Source organism: Triturus cristatus, chromosome 10 (genome assembly GCF_964204655.1).
Source record: "Triturus cristatus chromosome 10, aTriCri1.1, whole genome shotgun sequence".
Taxonomy (NCBI): Eukaryota; Metazoa; Chordata; class Amphibia; order Caudata; family Salamandridae; genus Triturus; species Triturus cristatus.
Window position 1 is genome coordinate 855,110,438 of NC_140593.1, and position 16,851 is coordinate 855,127,288.

The following is a 16,851-nucleotide window of genomic DNA, read 5'->3' on the forward strand; positions in this document are numbered from 1 at the left end:
ACTCAGAAAGCGAGGAGCAAGTGTGAAAACTGCAGAGATATCAGCCAACATACTTGCAATTAGACGTATTAAAAATTGACTTATGCAGGCATCGACAGACAAATATCTGATGCCTAAATGCCAGCAGGTACAGCTTGGGAAAGCATCACCTGGGACACACACAGACTAAGCATGAAGGCAGAAAAAGCATGGTGATCCATGTTTCTTATGAGGTTCAAAATATTTTGTGCAACAATGCGGCGAGTGTAATGAGAAATAGTCAGGCATTATGAGTTTTGAGTAGGATTCGTATGTTTACCTCTGAAAAAGGGCTCGTCCGGGATTTGAACCCGGGACCTCTCGCACCCTAAGCGAGAATCATACCCCTAGACCAACGAGCCGAGGCACACAAGAGTCGCCTTTCGCACCGGCTCCGGGGGTTATTGGCAGCGAGTTAGTGAATGCTTCACCCAAAGCAAGCAACTGCACATGCTGCTCTCTTCTGCAATATGGTTGCTGTCTTTTCCATGGCCGTCATCGAACAAGAAATGAAAATTCCTCTATCCTTCAGACATTTTGTTTGTTCTAGGTGTATGCTCTCGGTGAGGTCAATAAAACCATTTCTGCTCTCATGCCTTGCTTTCTTGAAGTAGGCCCAACCTTCAGTACACAAGGACGTGCAAACGAATAGCGCAAACTATCGTCACTTCTCTTTTTGAGTTGTCACTGATACCCCTGGAGCACAGTACGTCACGCTGGTGAGGGATAGACAGCTTCCATTATCTCAGCTTTCCTATAAATTGAGAGAGTAAATGCAAACTGTGTGAAAAACAGAAAGCTGCTGTTTCTGCCCGGTCTCGAACCAGGGACCTTTCGCGTGTAAAGCGAACGTGATAACCACTACACTACAGAAACAGACACGCTTGCAGGAATCTTCTTGGCATGTAGTGGGCTGGAATGCACAGACCAAGGGCCAATGTCCATGAAGCTCAAAGTTGGACCCTCCTTACCCGATCTCTTTCTTTGGAAGAAAGGAACGAGGACCCCTTTTATTCCAAAAGGCGATTTTAAAACCATACCTGAAACCACACTAGAAAAACACTTTGCATTTAATTTTCCTACACTGATGGTCCACCCCAGAAAAGCAGTTGCAAAGAAGTCCGGCACTGAAATTCTATACGCCAAAAGTGGGAAATAGCGTAGAGGGAAAGGAACTTTCTCACCATACACGGCGTCTTATAGCATTGAAAAGAAGAAATGGCCCTATATAATAAGCAGCCTAAAAATAATTCCACAGCATGGGCTCGTCCGGGATTTGAACCCAGGACCTCTCGCACCCGAAGCGAGAATCATACCCCTAGACCAACGAGCCTGATTCCCCAGTCGGCATTTTAAGCAATTTCTGATGCGTCTTTCAGAAATAAAGCAGGGCTATTTGGCTGCTCTCTCTCTATGTGAACCACAAAAAGTCATGTTTTCTCTCAAGGTGTTGTTTTTTTCACTCTTGCAAGGAAGGGATCAGTCGATATCCTAGCTGCCAGAGAGCAGAAAAAAGGCGCTGATGAGAACTGCAGGCACTTTCTGGCACTTGTACTCCTCTGCAAGTCCTGGACACTTGCCCCATAGACTTCCACCCCAGATGCAAGGGAGGGCCTGCCAATTCTTGCTCCTAAGACAGAGGCATTTGATTCTTGGATTCAAATACGCTCACTCAGCGCTCGATCAGGCTCGATCAGGCGAGATTTATATGAGTGGCTCGCAGGACTGAAACACTAACCTGGGAGCCTCAGGGTGGCTGAATTCCCAGGATGGCCATTTTTGGGCAAGTCACCTCCTTTCCTCCTGCCTCAATCTAGAATTGGCTGCAAATCACAAGATAGAGTTCAATGTCCATGTGTACTGCCTACTCGCAGATACCTCTCTGTCTTCCTTATGTAAATTGAAATTTGCAAGGGGGGACCAATGACAATCTGCTCCTCCCACATAACCAGGAAGCCCTGTTGAACATGTCTGCCTGTGTTGTTGCAGGGACAGTGCCTTCTCCGCCCAAAAGGTGGCAGGAGAGCCTCACAACAAAGATGGGATCAACTGCTTAATGAGAAACCAGCACGGCAGTTTGTGTGATGGAGTGCAAATTTAACTGAAGGTGTGCCTGAGGTGTCCCTTCCAGGAATACATGGAATTGTGATTGAGGGCCCAGCCTGATCGTTGGTGGATTTCTCGTCATATGTTACAGGTCCGTACAAAGATTGTGGTGTGTGGGAATGCACTGCAAAAAACAGGACGATTTAAGGGTGTAAAAGAAACCTGTCAGAAGTGGGATTTGAACCCACGCCTCCATGAGGAGACCAGAAGTCTCAGTTGCACTGAAGATCAAGCTCTCTTGAGTCTGGCGCCTTAGACCACTCGGCCATCCTGACAGCCCTGGGTGTGCACAGATCTGACTCTTCTGACTGCACCTGCCAATGTTTGCACTTACAACGTTCACAGCAATGTCACAAGTGTAAAGACCCCACAATACAACATGGCATGACAAAAAAAAAGCTAGGCACAAGAGCGACCACTGATGGATGCGGATTACTTTGTTTCGTCTTGCAAAAGTAAAGGAAGTTTCCCATGGCTCGCTGGGTTCAAGGACCGCCTCTTCTTAAGCTTGCATTGAGATAATAAGGTTTTAGAGGGTGCACATAAAAGCAGCTCATGCACAGTGTTTCTGCCCGGTCTCGAACCTGGGACCTTTCGCGTGTTAGGCGAACGTGATGACCACTACACTACAGAAACTCACTTGCTGTGTTTTACTGTTAGAGCAAGGTTCCTCTCAAGGGTTCTCTCTACTTCTATTCTGCTGTATCAGCAGCCACTCAGAAAGCGAGGAACAAGTGTGAAAACTGCAGAGATATCAGCCAACATACTTGCAATTAGACGTATTAAAAATTGACTTATGCAGGCATCGACAGACAAATATCTGATGCCTAAATGCCAGCAAGTACAGCTTGGGAAAGCATCACCTGGGACACACACAGACTAAGCATGAAGGCAGAAAAAGCACGGTGATCCATGTTTCTTATGAGGTTCAAAATATTTTGTGCAACAATGCGGCGAGTGTAATGAGAAATAGTCAGGCATTGTGAGTTTTGAGTAGGATTCGTATGTTTACCTCTGAAAGAGGGCTCGTCCGGGATTTGAACCCGGGACCTCTCGCACCCTAATCGAGAATCATACCCCTAGACCAACAAGCCGAGGCACACAAGAGTCGCCTTTCGCACAGGCTCCGGGGGTTATTGGCAGCGAGTTAGTGAATGCTTCACCCAAAGCAAGCAACTGCACATGCTGCTCTCTTCTGCAATATGGTTGCTGTCTTTTCCATGGCCGTCATCGAACAAGAAATGAAAATGCCTCTATCCTTCAGACATTTTGTTTGTTCTAGGTGTATGCTCTCGGTGAGGTCAATAAAACCATTTCTGCTCTCATGCCTTGCTTTCATGAAGTAGGCCCAACCTTCAGTACACAAGGACGTGCAAACGAATAGCGCAAACTATCGTCACTTCTCTTTTTGAGCTGTCACTGATACCCCTGGAGCACAGTACGTCACGCTGGTGAGGGATAGACAGCTTCCATTATCTCAGCTTTCCTATAAATTGAGAGAGTAAATGCAAACTGTGTGAAAAACAGAAAACTGCTCTTTCTGCCCGGTCTCGAACCAGGGACCTTTCGCGTGTAAAGCGAACGTGATAACCACTACACTACAGAAACAGACACGCTTGCAGGAATCTTCTTGGCATGTAGTGGGCTGGAATGCACAGACCAAGGGCCAATGTCCATGAAGCTCAAAGTTGGACCCTCCTTACCCGATCTCTTTCTTTGGAAGAAAGGAACGAGGACCCCTTTTATTCCAAAAGGCGATTTTAAAACCATACCTGAAACCACACTAGAAAAACACTTTGCATTTAATTTTCCTACACTGATGGTCCACCCCAGAAAAGCAGTTGCAAAGAAGTCCGGCACTGAAATTCTATACGCCAAAAGTGGGAAATAGCGTAGAGGGAAAGGAACTTTCTCACCATACACGGCGTCTTATAGCATTGAAAAGAAGAAATGGCCCTATATAATAAGAAGCCTAAAAATAATTCCACAGCATGGGCTCGTCCGGGATTTGAATCCGGGACCTCTCGCACCCGAAGCAAGAATCATACCCCTAGACCAACGAGCCTGATTCCCCAGTTGGCATTTTAAGCAATTTCTGATGCGTCTTTCAGAAACAAAGCAGGGCTATTTGGCTGCTCTCTCTCTATGTGAACCACAAAAAGTCATGTTTTCTCTCAAGGTGTTGTTTTTTTCACTCTTGCAAGGAAGGGATCAGTCGATATCCTAGCTGCCAGAGAGCAGAAAAAAGGCGCTGATGAGAACTGTGGCACTTTCTGGCACTTGTACTCCTCTGCAAGTCCTGGACACTTGCCCCATAGACTTCCACCCCAGATGCAAGGGAGGGCCTGCCAATTCTTGCTCCTAAGACAGAGGCATTTGATTCTTGGATTCAAACACGCTCACTCAGCGCTCGATCAGGCTCGATCAGGCGAGATTTATATGATTGGCTCGCAGGACTGAAACACTAACCTGGGAGCCCCAGGGTGGCTGAATTCCCAGGATGGCCATTTTTGGGCAAGTCACCTCCTTTCCTCCTGCCTCAATCTAGAATTGGCTGCAAATCACAAGATAGAGTTCAATGTCCGTGTGTACTGCCTACTCCCAGATACCTCTCCGTCTTCCTTATGTAAATTAAAATTCGCAAGGGGGGACCAATGACAATCTGCTCCTCCCACATAACCAGGAAGCCCTGTTGAACATGTCTGCCTGTGTTGTTGCAGGGACAGTGCCTTCTCCGCCCAAAAGGTGGCAGGAGAGCCTCACAACAAAGATGGGATCAACTGCTTAATGAGAAACCAGCACGGCAGTTTGTGTGATGGAGTGCAAATTTAACTGAAGGTGTGCCTGAGGTGTCCCTTCCAGGAATACATGGAATTGTGATTGAGGGCCCAGCCTGATCGTTGGTGGATTTCTCGTCATATGTTACAGGTCCGTGCAAAGATTGTGGTGTGTGGGAATGCACTGCAAAAAACAGGACGATTTAAGGGTGTAAAAGAAACCTGTCAGAAGTGGGATTTGAACCCACGCCTCCATGAGGAGACCAGAAGTGTCAGTTGCACTGAAGATCAAGCTCTCTTGAGTCTGGCGCCTTAGACCACTCGGCCATCCTGACAGCCCTGGGTGTGCACAGATCTGACTCTTCTGACTGCACCTGCCAATGTTTGCACTTACAACGTTCACAGCAATGTCACAAGTGTAAAGACCCCACAATACAACATGGCATGACAAAAAAAAAGCTAGGCACAAGAGCGACCACTGATGGATGCGGATTACTTTGTTTCGTCTTGCAAAAGTAAAGGAAGTTTCCCATGGCTCGCTGGGTTCAAGGACCGCCTCTTCTTAAGCTTGCATTGAGATAATAAGGTTTTAGAGGGTGCACATAAAAGCAGCTCATGCACAGTGTTTCTGCCCGGTCTCGAACCGTGGACCTTTCGCGTGTTAGGCGAACGTGATGACCACTAATCTACAGAAACTCACTTGCTGTGTTTTACTGTTAGAGCAAGGTTCCTCTCAAGGGTTCTCTCTACTTCTATTCTGCTGTATCAGCAGCCACTCAGAAAGCGAGGAGCAAGTGTGAAAACTGCAGAGATATCAGCCAACATACTTGCAATTAGACGTATTAAAAATTGACTTATGCAGGCATCGACAGACAAATATCTGATGCCTAAATGCCAGCAAGTACAGCTTGGGAAAGCATCACCTGGGACACACACAGACTAAGCATGAAGGCAGAAAAAGCACGGTGATCCATGTTTCTTATGAGGTTCAAAATATTTTGTGCAACAATGCGGCGAGCGTAATGAGAAATAGTCAGGCATTGTGAGTTTTGAGTAGGATTCGTATGTTTACCTCTGAAAAAGGGCTCGTCTGGGATTTGAACCCGGGACCTCTCGCACCCTAAGCGAGAATCATACCCCTAGACCAACAAGCCAAGGCACACAAGAGTCGCCTTTCGCACCGGCTACGGGGGTTATTGGCAGCGAGTTAGTGAATGCTTCACCCAAAGCAAGCAACTGCACATGCTGCTCTCTTCTGCAACATGGTTGCTGTCTTTTCCATGGCCGTCATCGAACAAGAAATGAAAATGCCTCTATCCTTCAGACATTTTGTTTGTTCTGGGTGTATGCTCTTGGTGAGGTCAATAAAACCATTTCTGCTCTCATGCCTTGCTTTCATGAAGTAGGCCCAACCTTCAGTACACAAGGACGTGCAAACGAATAGCGCAAACTATCGTCACTTCTCTTTTTGAGCTGTCACTGATACCCCTGGAGCACAGTACGTCACGCTGGTGAGGGATAGACAGCTTCCATTATCTCAGCTTTCCTATAAATTGAGAGAGTAAATGCAAACTGTGTGAAAAACAGAAAGCTGCTGTTTCTGCCCGGTCTCGAACCAGGGACCTTTCGCATGTAAAGCGAACGTGATAACCACTACACTACAGAAACAGACACACTTGCAGGAATCTTCTTGGCATGTAGTGGGCTGGAATGCACAGACCAAGGGCCAATGTCCATGAAGCTCAAAGTTGGACCCTCCTTACCCGATCTCTTTCTTTGGAAGAAAGGAACGAGGACCCCTTTTATTCCAAAAGGCGATTTTAAAACCATACCTGAAACCACACTAGAAAAACACTTTGCATTTAATTTTCCTACACTGATGGTCCACCCCAGAAAAGCAGTTGCAAAGAAGTCCGGCACTGAAATTCTATACGCCAAAAGTGGGAAATAGCGTAGAGGGAAAGGAACTTTCTCACCATACACGGCGTCTTATAGCATTGAAAAGAAGAAATGGCCCTATATAATAAGCAGCCTAAAAATAATTCCACAGCATGGGCTCGTCCGGGATTTGAATCCGGGACCTCTCGCACCCGAAGCGAGAATCATACCCCTAGACCAACGAGCCTGATTCCCCAGTTGGCATTTTAAGCAATTTCTGATGCGTCTTTCAGAAACAAAGCAGGGCTATTTGGCTGCTCTCTCTCTATGTGAACCACAAAAAGTCATGTTTTCTCTCAAGGTGTTGTTTTTTTCACTCTTGCAAGGAAGGGATCAGTCGATATCCTAGCTGCCAGAGAGCAGAAAAAAGGCGCTGATGAGAACTGTGGCACTTTCTGGCACTTGTACTCCTCTGCAAGTCCTGGACACTTGCCCCATAGACTTCCACCCCAGATGCAAGGGAGGGCCTGCCAATTCTTGCTCCTAAGACAGAGGCATTTGATTCTTGGATTCAAACACGCTCACTCAGCGCTCGATCAGGCTCGATCAGGCGAGATTTATGTGAGTGGCTCGCAGGACTGAAACACTAACCTGGGAGCCCCAGGGTGGCTGAATTCCCAGGATGGCCATTTTTGGGCAAGTCACCTCCTTTCCTCCTGCCTCAATCTAGAATTGGCTGCAAATCACAAGATAGAGTTCAATGTCCGTGTGTACTGCCTACTCCCAGATACCTCTCTGTCTTCCTTATGTAAATTAAAATTCGCAAGGGGGGACCAATGACAATCTGCTCCTCCCACATAACCAGGAAGCCCTGTTGAACATGTCTGCCTGTGTTGTTGCAGGGACAGTGCCTTCTCCGCCCAAAAGGTGGCAGGAGAGCCTCACAACAAAGATGGGATCAACTGCTTAATGACAAACCAGCACGGCAGTTTGTGTGATGGAGTGCAAATTTAACTGAAGGTGTGCCTGAGGTGTCCCTTCCAGGAATACATGGAATTGTGATTGAGGGCCCAGCCTGATCGTTGGTGGATTTCTCGTCATATGTTACAGGTCCGTGCAAAGATTGTGGTGTGTGGGAATGCACTGCAAAAAACAGGACGATTTAAGGGTGTAAAAGAAACCTGTCAGAAGTGGGATTTGAACCCACGCCTCCATGAGGAGACCAGAAGTCTCAGTTGCACTGAAGATCAAGCTCTCTTGAGTCTGGCGCCTTAGACCACTCGGCCATCCTGACAGACCTGGGTGTGCACAGATCTGACTCTTCTGACTGCACCTGCCAATGTTTGCACTTACAACGTTCACAGCAATGTCACAAGTGTAAAGACCCCACAATACAACATGGCATGACAAAAAAAAAGCTAGGCACAAGAGCGACCACTGATGGATGCGGATTACTTTGTTTCGTCTTGCAAAAGTAAAGAAAGTTTCCCACGGCTCGCTGGGTTCAAGGACCGCCTCTTCTTAAGCTTGCATTGAGATAATAAGGTTTTAGAGGGTGCACATACAAGCAGCTCATGCACAGTGTTTCTGCCCGGTCTCGAACCGGGGACCTTTCGCGTGTTAGGCAAACGTGATGACCACTACACTACAGAAACTCACTTGCTGTGTTTTACTGTTAGAGCAAGGTTCCTCTCAAGGGTTCTCTCTACTTCTATTCTGCTGTATCAGCAGCCACTCAGAAAGCGAGGAACAAGTGTGAAAACTGCAGAGATATCAGCCAACATACTTGCAATTAGACGTATTAAAAATTGACTTATGCAGGCATCGACAGACAAATATCTGATGCCTAAATGCCAGCAAGTACAGCTTGGGAAAGCATCACCTGGGACACACACAGACTAAGCATGAAGGCAGAAAAAGCACGGTGATCCATGTTTCTTATGAGGTTCAAAATATTTTGTGCAACAATGCGGCGAGTGTAATGAGAAATAGTCAGGCATTGTGAGTTTTGAGTAGGATTCGTATGTTTACCTCTGAAAAAGGGCTCGTCCGGGATTTGAACCCGGGACCTCTCGCACCCTAATCGAGAATCATACCCCTAGACCAACGAGCCGAGGCACACAAGAGTCGCCTTTCGCTCCGGCTCCGGGGGTTATTGGCAGCGAGTTAGTGAATGCTTCACCCAAAGCAAGCAACTGCACATGCTGCTCTCTTCTGCAATATGGTTGCTGTCTTTTCCATGGCCGTCATCGAACAAGAAATGAAAATGCCTCTATCCTTCAGACATTTTGTTTGTTCTAGGTGTATGCTCTCGGTGAGGTCAATAAAACCATTTCTGCTCTCATGCCTTGCTTTCATGAAGTAGGCCCAACCTTCAGTACACAAGGACGTGCAAACGAATAGCGCAAACTATCGTCACTTCTCTTTTTGAGCTGTCACTGATACCCCTGGAGCACAGTACGTCACGCTGGTGAGGGATAGACAGCTTCCATTATCTCAGCTTTCCTATAAATTGAGAGAGTAAATGCAAACTGTGTGAAAAACAGAAAACTGCTCTTTCTGCCCGGTCTCGAACCAGGGACCTTTCGCGTGTAAAGCGAACGTGATAACCACTACACTACAGAAACAGACACGCTTGCAGGAATCTTCTTGGCATGTAGTGGGCTGGAATGCACAGACCAAGGGCCAATGTCCATGAAGCTCAAAGTTGGACCCTCCTTACCCGATCTCTTTCTTTGGAAGAAAGGAACGAGGACCCCTTTTATTCCAAAAGGCGATTTTAAAACCATACCTGAAACCACACTAGAAAAACACTTTGCATTTAATTTTCCTACACTGATGGTCCACCCCAGAAAAGCAGTTGCAAAGAAGTCCGGCACTGAAATTCTATACGCCAAAAGTGGCAAATAGCGTAGAGGGAAAGGAACTTTCTCACCATACACGGCGTCTTATAGCATTGAAAAGAAGAAATGGCCCTATATAATAAGAAGCCTAAAAATAATTCCACAGCATGGGCTCGTCCGGGATTTGAATCCGGGACCTCTCGCACCCGAAGCGAGAATCATACCCCTAGACCAACGAGCCTGATTCCCCAGTTGGCATTTTAAGCAATTTCTGATGCGTCTTTCAGAAACAAAGCAGGGCTATTTGGCTGCTCTCTCTCTATGTGAACCGCAAAAAGTCATGTTTTCTCTCAAGGTGTTGTTTTTTTCACTCTTGCAAGGAATGGATCAGTCGATATCCTAGCTGCCAGAGAGCAGAAAAAAGGCGCTGATGAGAACTGTGGCACTTTCTGGCACTTGTACTCCTCTGCAAGTCCTGGACACTTGCCCCATAGACTTCCACCCCAGATGCAAGGGAGGGCCTGCCAATTCTTGCTCCTAAGACAGAGGCATTTGATTCTTGGATTCAAACACGCTCACTCAGCGCTCGATCAGGCGAGATCAGGCGAGATTTATATGAGTGGCTCGCAGGACTGAAACACTAACCTGGGAGCCCCAGGGTGGCTGAATTCCCAGGATGGCCATTTTTGGGCAAGTCACCTCCTTTCCTCCTGCCTCAATCTAGAATTGGCTGCAAATCACAAGATAGAGTTCAATGTCTTTGTGTACTGCCTACTCCCAGATACCTCTCTGTCTTCCTTATGTAAATTAAAATTCGCAAGGGGGGACCAATGACAATCTGCTCCTCCCACATAACCAGGAAGCCCTGTTGAACATGTCTGCCTGTGTTGTTGCAGGGACAGTGCCTTCTCCGCCCAAAAGGTGGCAGGAGAGCCTCACAACAAAGATGGGATCAACTGCTTAATGACAAACCAGCACGGCAGTTTGTGTGATGGAGTGCAAATTTAACTGAAGGTGTGCCTGAGGTGTCCCTTCCAGGAATACATGGAATTGTGATTGAGGGCCCAGCCTGATCGTTGGTGGATTTCTCGTCATATGTTACAGGTCCGTGCAAAGATTGTGGTGTGTGGGAATGCACTGCAAAAAACAGGACGATTTAAGGGTGTAAAAGAAACCTGTCAGAAGTGGGATTTGAACCCTCGCCTCCATGAGGAGACCAGAAGTCTCAGTTGCACTGAAGATCAAGCTCTCTTGAGTCTGGCGCCTTAGACCACTCGGCCATCCTGACAGCCCTGGGTGTGCACAGATCTGACTCTTCTGACTGCACCTGCCAATGTTTGCACTTACAACGTTCACAGCAATGTCACAAGTGTAAAGACCCCACAATACAACATGGCATGACAAAAAAAAAGCTAGGCACAAGAGCGACCACTGATGGATGCGGATTACTTTGTTTCGTCTTGCAAAAGTAAAGGAAGTTTCCCACGGCTCGCTGGGTTCAAGGACCGCCTCTTCTTAAGCTTGCATTGAGATAATAAGGTTTTAGAGGGTGCACATAAAAGCAGCTCATGCACAGTGTTTCTGCCCGGTCTCGAACCGGGGACCTTTCGCGTGTTAGGCAAACGTGATGACCACTACACTACAGAAACTCACTTGCTGTGTTTTACTGTTAGAGCAAGGTTCCTCTCAAGGGTTCTCTCTACTTCTATTCTGCTGTATCAGCAGCCACTCAGAAAGCGAGGAACAAGTGTGAAAACTGCAGAGATATCAGCCAACATACTTGCAATTAGACGTATTAAAAATTGACTTATGCAGGCATCGACAGACAAATATCTGATGCCTAAATGCCAGCAAGTACAGCTTGGGAAAGCATCACCTGGGACACACAGAGACTAAGCATGAAGGCAGAAAAAGCATGGTGATCCATGTTTCTTATGAGGTTCAAAATATTTTGTGCAACAATGCGGCGAGTGTAATGAGAAATAGTCAGGCATTGTGAGTTTTGAGTAGGATTCGTATGTTTACCTCTGAAAAAGGGCTCGTCCGGGATTTGAACCCGGGACCTCTCGCACCCTAATCGAGAATCATACCCCTAGACCAACGAGCCGAGGCACACAAGAGTCGCCTTTCGCACCGGCTCCGGGGGTTATTGGCAGCGAGTTAGTGAATGCTTCACCCAAAGCGAGCAACTGCACATGCTGCTCTCTTCTGCAATATGGTTGCTGTCTTTTCCATGGCCGTCATCGAACAAGAAATGAAAATGCCTCTATCCTTCAGACATTTTGTTTGTTCTAGGTGTATGCTCTCGGTGAGGTCAATAAAACCATTTCTGCTCTCATGCCTTGCTTTCATGAAGTAGGCCCAACCTTCAGTACACAAGGACGTGCAAACGAATAGCGCAAACTATCGTCACTTCTCTTTTTGAGCTGTCACTGATACCCCTGGAGCACAGTACGTCACGCTGGTGAGGGATAGACAGCTTCCATTATCTCAGCTTTCCTATAAATTGAGAGAGTAAATGCAAACTGTGTGAAAAACAGAAAACTGCTCTTTCTGCCCGGTCTCGAACCAGGGACCTTTCGTGTGTAAAGCGAACGTGATAACCACTACACTACAGAAACAGACACGCTTGCAGGAATATTCTTGGCATGTAGTGGGCTGGAATGCACAGACCAAGGGCCAATGTCCATGAAGCTCAAAGTTGGACCCTCCTTACCCGATCTCTTTCTTTGGAAGAAAGGAACGAGGACCCCTTTTATTCCAAAAGGCGATTTTAAAACCATACCTGAAACCACACTAGAAAAACACTTTGCATTTAATTTTCCTACACTGATGGTCCACCCCAGAAAAGCAGTTGCAAAGAAGTCCGGCACTGAAATTCTATACGCCAAAAGTGGGAAATAGCGTAGAGGGAAAGGAACTTTCTCACCATACACGGCGTCTTATAGCATTGAAAAGAAGAAATGGCCCTATATAATAAGAAGCCTAAAAATAATTCCACAGCATGGGCTCGTCCGGGATTTGAATCCGGGACCTCTCGCACCCGAAGCGAGAATCATACCCCTAGACCAACGAGCCTGATTTCCCAGTTGGCATTTTAAGCAATTTCTGATGCGTCTTTCAGAAACAAAGCAGGGCTATTTGGCTGCTCTCTCTCTATGTGAACCACAAAAAGTCATGTTTTCTCTCAAGGTGTTGTTTTTTTCACTCTTGCAAGGAAGGGATCAGTCGATATCCTAGCTGCCAGAGAGCAGAAAAAAGGCGCTGATGAGAACTGTGGCACTTTCTGGCACTTGTACTCCTCTGCAAGTCCTGGACACTTGCCCCATAGACTTCCACCCCAGATGCAAGGGAGGGCCTGCCAATTCTTGCTCCTAAGACAGAGGCATTTGATTCTTGGATTCAAACACGCTCACTCAGCGCTCGATCAGGCTCGATCAGGCGAGATTTATATGAGTGGCTCGCAGGACTGAAACACTAACCTGGGAGCCCCAGGGTGGCTGAATTCCCAGGATGGCCATTTTTGGGCAAGTCACCTCCTTTCCTCCTGCCTCAATCTAGAATTGGCTGCAAATCACAAGATAGAGTTCAATGTCCGTGTGTACTGCCTACTCCCAGATACCTCTCTGTCTTCCTTATGTAAATTAAAATTCTCAAGGGGGGACCAATGACAATCTGCTCCTCCCACATAACCAGGAAGCCCTGTTGAACATGTCTGCCTGTGTTGTTGCAGGGACAGTGCCTTCTCCGCCCAAAAGGTGGCAGGAGAGCCTCACAACAAAGATGGGATCAACTGCTTAATGAGAAACCAGCACGGCAGTTTGTGTGATGGAGTGCAAATTTAACGGAAGGTGTGCCTGAGGTGTCCCTTCCAGGAATACATGGAATTGTGATTGAGGGCCCAGCCTGATCGTTGGTGGATTTCTCGTCATATGTTACAGGTCCGTGCAAAGATTGTGGTGTGTGGGGAATGCACAGCAAAAAACAGGACGATTTAAGGGTGTAAAAGAAACCTGTCAGAAGTGGGATTTGAACCCACGCCTCCATGAGGAGACCAGAAGTCTCAGTTGCACTGAAGATCAAGCTCTCTTGAGTCTGGCACCTTAGACCACTCGGCCATCCTGACAGCCCTGGGTGTGCACAGATCTGACTCTTCTGACTGCACCTGCCAATGTTTGCACTTACAACGTTCACAGCAATGTCACAAGTGTAAAGACCCCACAATACAACATGGCATGACAAAAAAAAAGCTAGGCACAAGAGCGACCACTGATGGATGCGGATTACTTTGTTTCGTCTTGCAAAAGTAAAGGAAGTTTCCCATGGCTCGCTGGGTTCAAGGACCGCCTCTTCTTAAGCTTGCATTGAGATAATAAGGTTTTAGAGGGTGCACATAAAAGCAGCTCATGCACAGTGTTTCTGCCCGGTCTCGAACCGGGGACCTTTCGCGTGTTAGGCAAACGTGATGACCACTACACTACAGAAACTCACTTGCTGTGTTTTACTGTTAGAGCAAGGTTCCTCTCAAGGGTTCTCTCTACTTCTATTCTGCTGTATCAGCAGCCACTCAGAAAGCGAGGAGCAAGTGTGAAAACTGCAGAGATATCAGCCAACATACTTGCAATTAGACGTATTAAAAATTGACTTATGCAGGCATCGACAGACAAATATCTGATGCCTAAATGCCAGCAAGTACAGCTTGGGAAAGCATCACCTGGGACACACACAGACTAAGCATGAAGGCAGAAAAAGCATGGTGATCCATGTTTCTTATGAGGTTCAAAATATTTTGTGCAACAATGCGGCGAGTGTAATGAGAAATAGTCAGGCATTGTGAGTTTTGAGTAGGATTCGTATGTTTACCTCTGAAAAAGGGCTCGTCCGGGATTTGAACCCGGGACCTCTCGCACCCTAAGCGAGAATCATACCCCTAGACCAACGAGCCGAGGCACACAAGAGTCGCCTTTCGCACCGGCTCCGGGGGTTATTGGCAGCGAGTTAGTGAATGCTTCACCCAAAGCAAGCAACTGCACATGCTGCTCTCTTCTGCAATATGGTTGCTGTCTTTTCCATGGCCGTCATCGAACAAGAAATGAAAATGCCTCTATCCTTCAGACATTTTGTTTGTTCTAGGTGTATGCTCTCGGTGAGGTCAATAAAACCATTTCTGCTCTCATGCCTTGCTTTCATGAAGTAGGCCCAACCTTCAGTACACAAGGACGTGCAAACGAATAGCGCAAACTATCGTCACTTCTCTTTTTGAGTTGTCACTGATACCCCTGGAGCACAGTACGTCACGCTGGTGAGGGATAGACAGCTTCCATTATCTCAGCTTTCCTATAAATTGAGAGAGTAAATGCAAACTGTGTGAAAAACAGAAAGCTGCTGTTTCTGCCCGGTCTCGAACCAGGGACCTTTCGCGTGTAAAGCGAACGTGATAACCACTACTCTACAGAAACAGACACGCTTGCAGGAATCTTCTTGGCATGTAGTGGGCTGGAATGCACAGACCAAGGGCCAATGTCCATGAAGCTCAAAGTTGGACCCTCCTTACCCGATCTCTTTCTTTGGAAGAAAGGAACGAGGACCCCTTTTATTCCAAAAGGCGATTTTAAAACCATACCTGAAACCACACTAGAAAAACACTTTGCATTTAATTTTCCTACACTGATGGTCCACCCCAGAAAAGCAGTTGCAAAGAAGTCCGGCACTGAAATTCTATACGCCAAAAGTGGGAAATAGCGTAGAGGGAAAGGAACTTTCTCACCATACACGGCGTCTTATAGCATTGAAAAGAAGAAATGGCCCTATATAATAAGCAGCCTAAAAATAATTCCACAGCATGGGCTCGTCCGGGATTTGAACCCAGGACCTCTCGCACCCGAAGCGAGAATCATACCCCTAGACCAACGAGCCTGATTCCCCAGTCGGCATTTTAAGCAATTTCTGATGCGTCTTTCAGAAACAAAGCAGGGCTATTTGGCTGCTCTCTCTCTATGTGAACCACAAAAAGTCATGTTTTCTCTCAAGGTGTTGTTTTTTTCACTCTTGCAAGGAAGGGATCAGTCGATATCGTAGCTGCCAGAGAGCAGAAAAAAGGCGCTGATGAGAACTGCAGGCACTTTCTGGCACTTGTACTCCTCTGCAAGTCCTGGACACTTGCCCCATAGACTTCCACCCCAGATGCAAGGGAGGGCCTGCCAATTCTTGCTCCTAAGACAGAGGCATTTGATTCTTGGATTCAAATACGCTCACTCAGCGCTCGATCAGGCTCGATCAGGCGAGATTTATATGAGTGGCTCGCAGGACTGAAACACTAACCTGGGAGCCCCAGGGTGGCTGAATTCCCAGGATGGCCATTTTTGGGCAAGTCACCTCCTTTCCTCCTGCCTCAATCTAGAATTGGCTGCAAATCACAAGATAGAGTTCAATGTCCATGTGTACTGCCTACTCGCAGATACCTCTCTGTCTTCCTTATGTAAATTGAAATTTGCAAGGGGGGACCAATGACAATCTGCTCCTCCCACATAACCAGGAAGCCCTGTTGAACATGTCTGCCTGTGTTGTTGCAGGGACAGTGCCTTCTCCGCCCAAAAGGTGGCAGGAGAGCCTCACAACAAAGATGGGATCAACTGCTTAATGAGAAACCAGCACGGCAGTTTGTGTGATGGAGTGCAAATTTAACTGAAGGTGTGCCTGAGGTGTCCCTTCCAGGAATACATGGAATTGTGATTGAGGGCCCAGCCTGATCGTTGGTGGATTTCTCGTCATATGTTACAGGTCCGTACAAAGATTGTGGTGTGTGGGAATGCACTGCAAAAAACAGGACGATTTAAGGGTGTAAAAGAAACCTGTCAGAAGTGGGATTTGAACCCACGCCTCCATGAGGAGACCAGAAGTCTCAGTTGCACTGAAGATCAAGCTCTCTTGAGTCTGGCGCCTTAGACCACTCGGCCATCCTGACAGCCCTGGGTGTGCACAGATCTGACTCTTCTGACTGCACCTGCCAATGTTTGCACTTACAACGTTCACAGCAATGTCACAAGTGTAAAGACCCCACAATACAACATGGCATGACAAAAAAAAAGCTAGGCACAAGAGCGACCACTGATGGATGCGGATTACTTTGTTTCGTCTTGCAAAAGTAAAGGAAGTTTCCCATGGCTCGCTGGGTTCAAGGACCGCCTCTTCTTAAGCTTGCATTGAGATAATAAGGTTTTAGAGGGTGC

The 16,851-nt window shown here is 47.0% G+C and overlaps 13 non-coding genes across 13 annotated transcripts; all 13 read right to left on the reverse strand.

Annotated features, from left to right (window-relative positions):
• Window positions 1-308: 308 nt before the first annotated feature.
• Window positions 309-380, reverse strand: TRNAP-AGG (transfer RNA proline (anticodon AGG)). Its single transcript has one exon. It is a non-coding gene; the product is annotated as a tRNA-Pro (tRNA).
• A 441-nt stretch (window positions 381-821) lies between these two features.
• Window positions 822-894, reverse strand: TRNAV-UAC (transfer RNA valine (anticodon UAC)). The gene has a single exon. It is a non-coding gene; the product is annotated as a tRNA-Val (tRNA).
• Window positions 895-1,279: 385 nt separating this feature from the next.
• On the reverse strand, window positions 1,280-1,351 carry TRNAP-CGG (transfer RNA proline (anticodon CGG)). The gene has a single exon. It is a non-coding gene; the product is annotated as a tRNA-Pro (tRNA).
• Window positions 1,352-2,287: 936 nt separating this feature from the next.
• Window positions 2,288-2,399, reverse strand: TRNAL-CAA (transfer RNA leucine (anticodon CAA)). Its single transcript has 2 exons — window positions 2,362-2,399; window positions 2,288-2,333 (listed from the first exon to the last, which is right to left on the reverse strand). It is a non-coding gene; the product is annotated as a tRNA-Leu (tRNA).
• Window positions 2,400-5,124: 2,725 nt separating this feature from the next.
• On the reverse strand, window positions 5,125-5,236 carry TRNAL-CAA (transfer RNA leucine (anticodon CAA)). The gene is made up of 2 exons: window positions 5,199-5,236; window positions 5,125-5,170 (listed from the first exon to the last, which is right to left on the reverse strand). It is a non-coding gene; the product is annotated as a tRNA-Leu (tRNA).
• A 1,260-nt stretch (window positions 5,237-6,496) lies between these two features.
• TRNAV-UAC (transfer RNA valine (anticodon UAC)) lies at window positions 6,497-6,569 on the reverse strand. The gene has a single exon. It is a non-coding gene; the product is annotated as a tRNA-Val (tRNA).
• A 1,392-nt stretch (window positions 6,570-7,961) lies between these two features.
• TRNAL-CAA (transfer RNA leucine (anticodon CAA)) lies at window positions 7,962-8,073 on the reverse strand. Its single transcript has 2 exons — window positions 8,036-8,073; window positions 7,962-8,007 (listed from the first exon to the last, which is right to left on the reverse strand). It is a non-coding gene; the product is annotated as a tRNA-Leu (tRNA).
• Window positions 8,074-8,361: 288 nt separating this feature from the next.
• TRNAV-AAC (transfer RNA valine (anticodon AAC)) lies at window positions 8,362-8,434 on the reverse strand. Its single transcript has one exon. It is a non-coding gene; the product is annotated as a tRNA-Val (tRNA).
• A 2,764-nt stretch (window positions 8,435-11,198) lies between these two features.
• Window positions 11,199-11,271, reverse strand: TRNAV-AAC (transfer RNA valine (anticodon AAC)). The gene has a single exon. It is a non-coding gene; the product is annotated as a tRNA-Val (tRNA).
• A 2,765-nt stretch (window positions 11,272-14,036) lies between these two features.
• TRNAV-AAC (transfer RNA valine (anticodon AAC)) lies at window positions 14,037-14,109 on the reverse strand. The gene has a single exon. It is a non-coding gene; the product is annotated as a tRNA-Val (tRNA).
• Window positions 14,110-14,495: 386 nt separating this feature from the next.
• Window positions 14,496-14,567, reverse strand: TRNAP-AGG (transfer RNA proline (anticodon AGG)). The gene has a single exon. It is a non-coding gene; the product is annotated as a tRNA-Pro (tRNA).
• An 899-nt stretch (window positions 14,568-15,466) lies between these two features.
• TRNAP-CGG (transfer RNA proline (anticodon CGG)) lies at window positions 15,467-15,538 on the reverse strand. The gene has a single exon. It is a non-coding gene; the product is annotated as a tRNA-Pro (tRNA).
• A 936-nt stretch (window positions 15,539-16,474) lies between these two features.
• On the reverse strand, window positions 16,475-16,586 carry TRNAL-CAA (transfer RNA leucine (anticodon CAA)). The gene is made up of 2 exons: window positions 16,549-16,586; window positions 16,475-16,520 (listed from the first exon to the last, which is right to left on the reverse strand). It is a non-coding gene; the product is annotated as a tRNA-Leu (tRNA).
• Window positions 16,587-16,851: the final 265 nt, after the last annotated feature.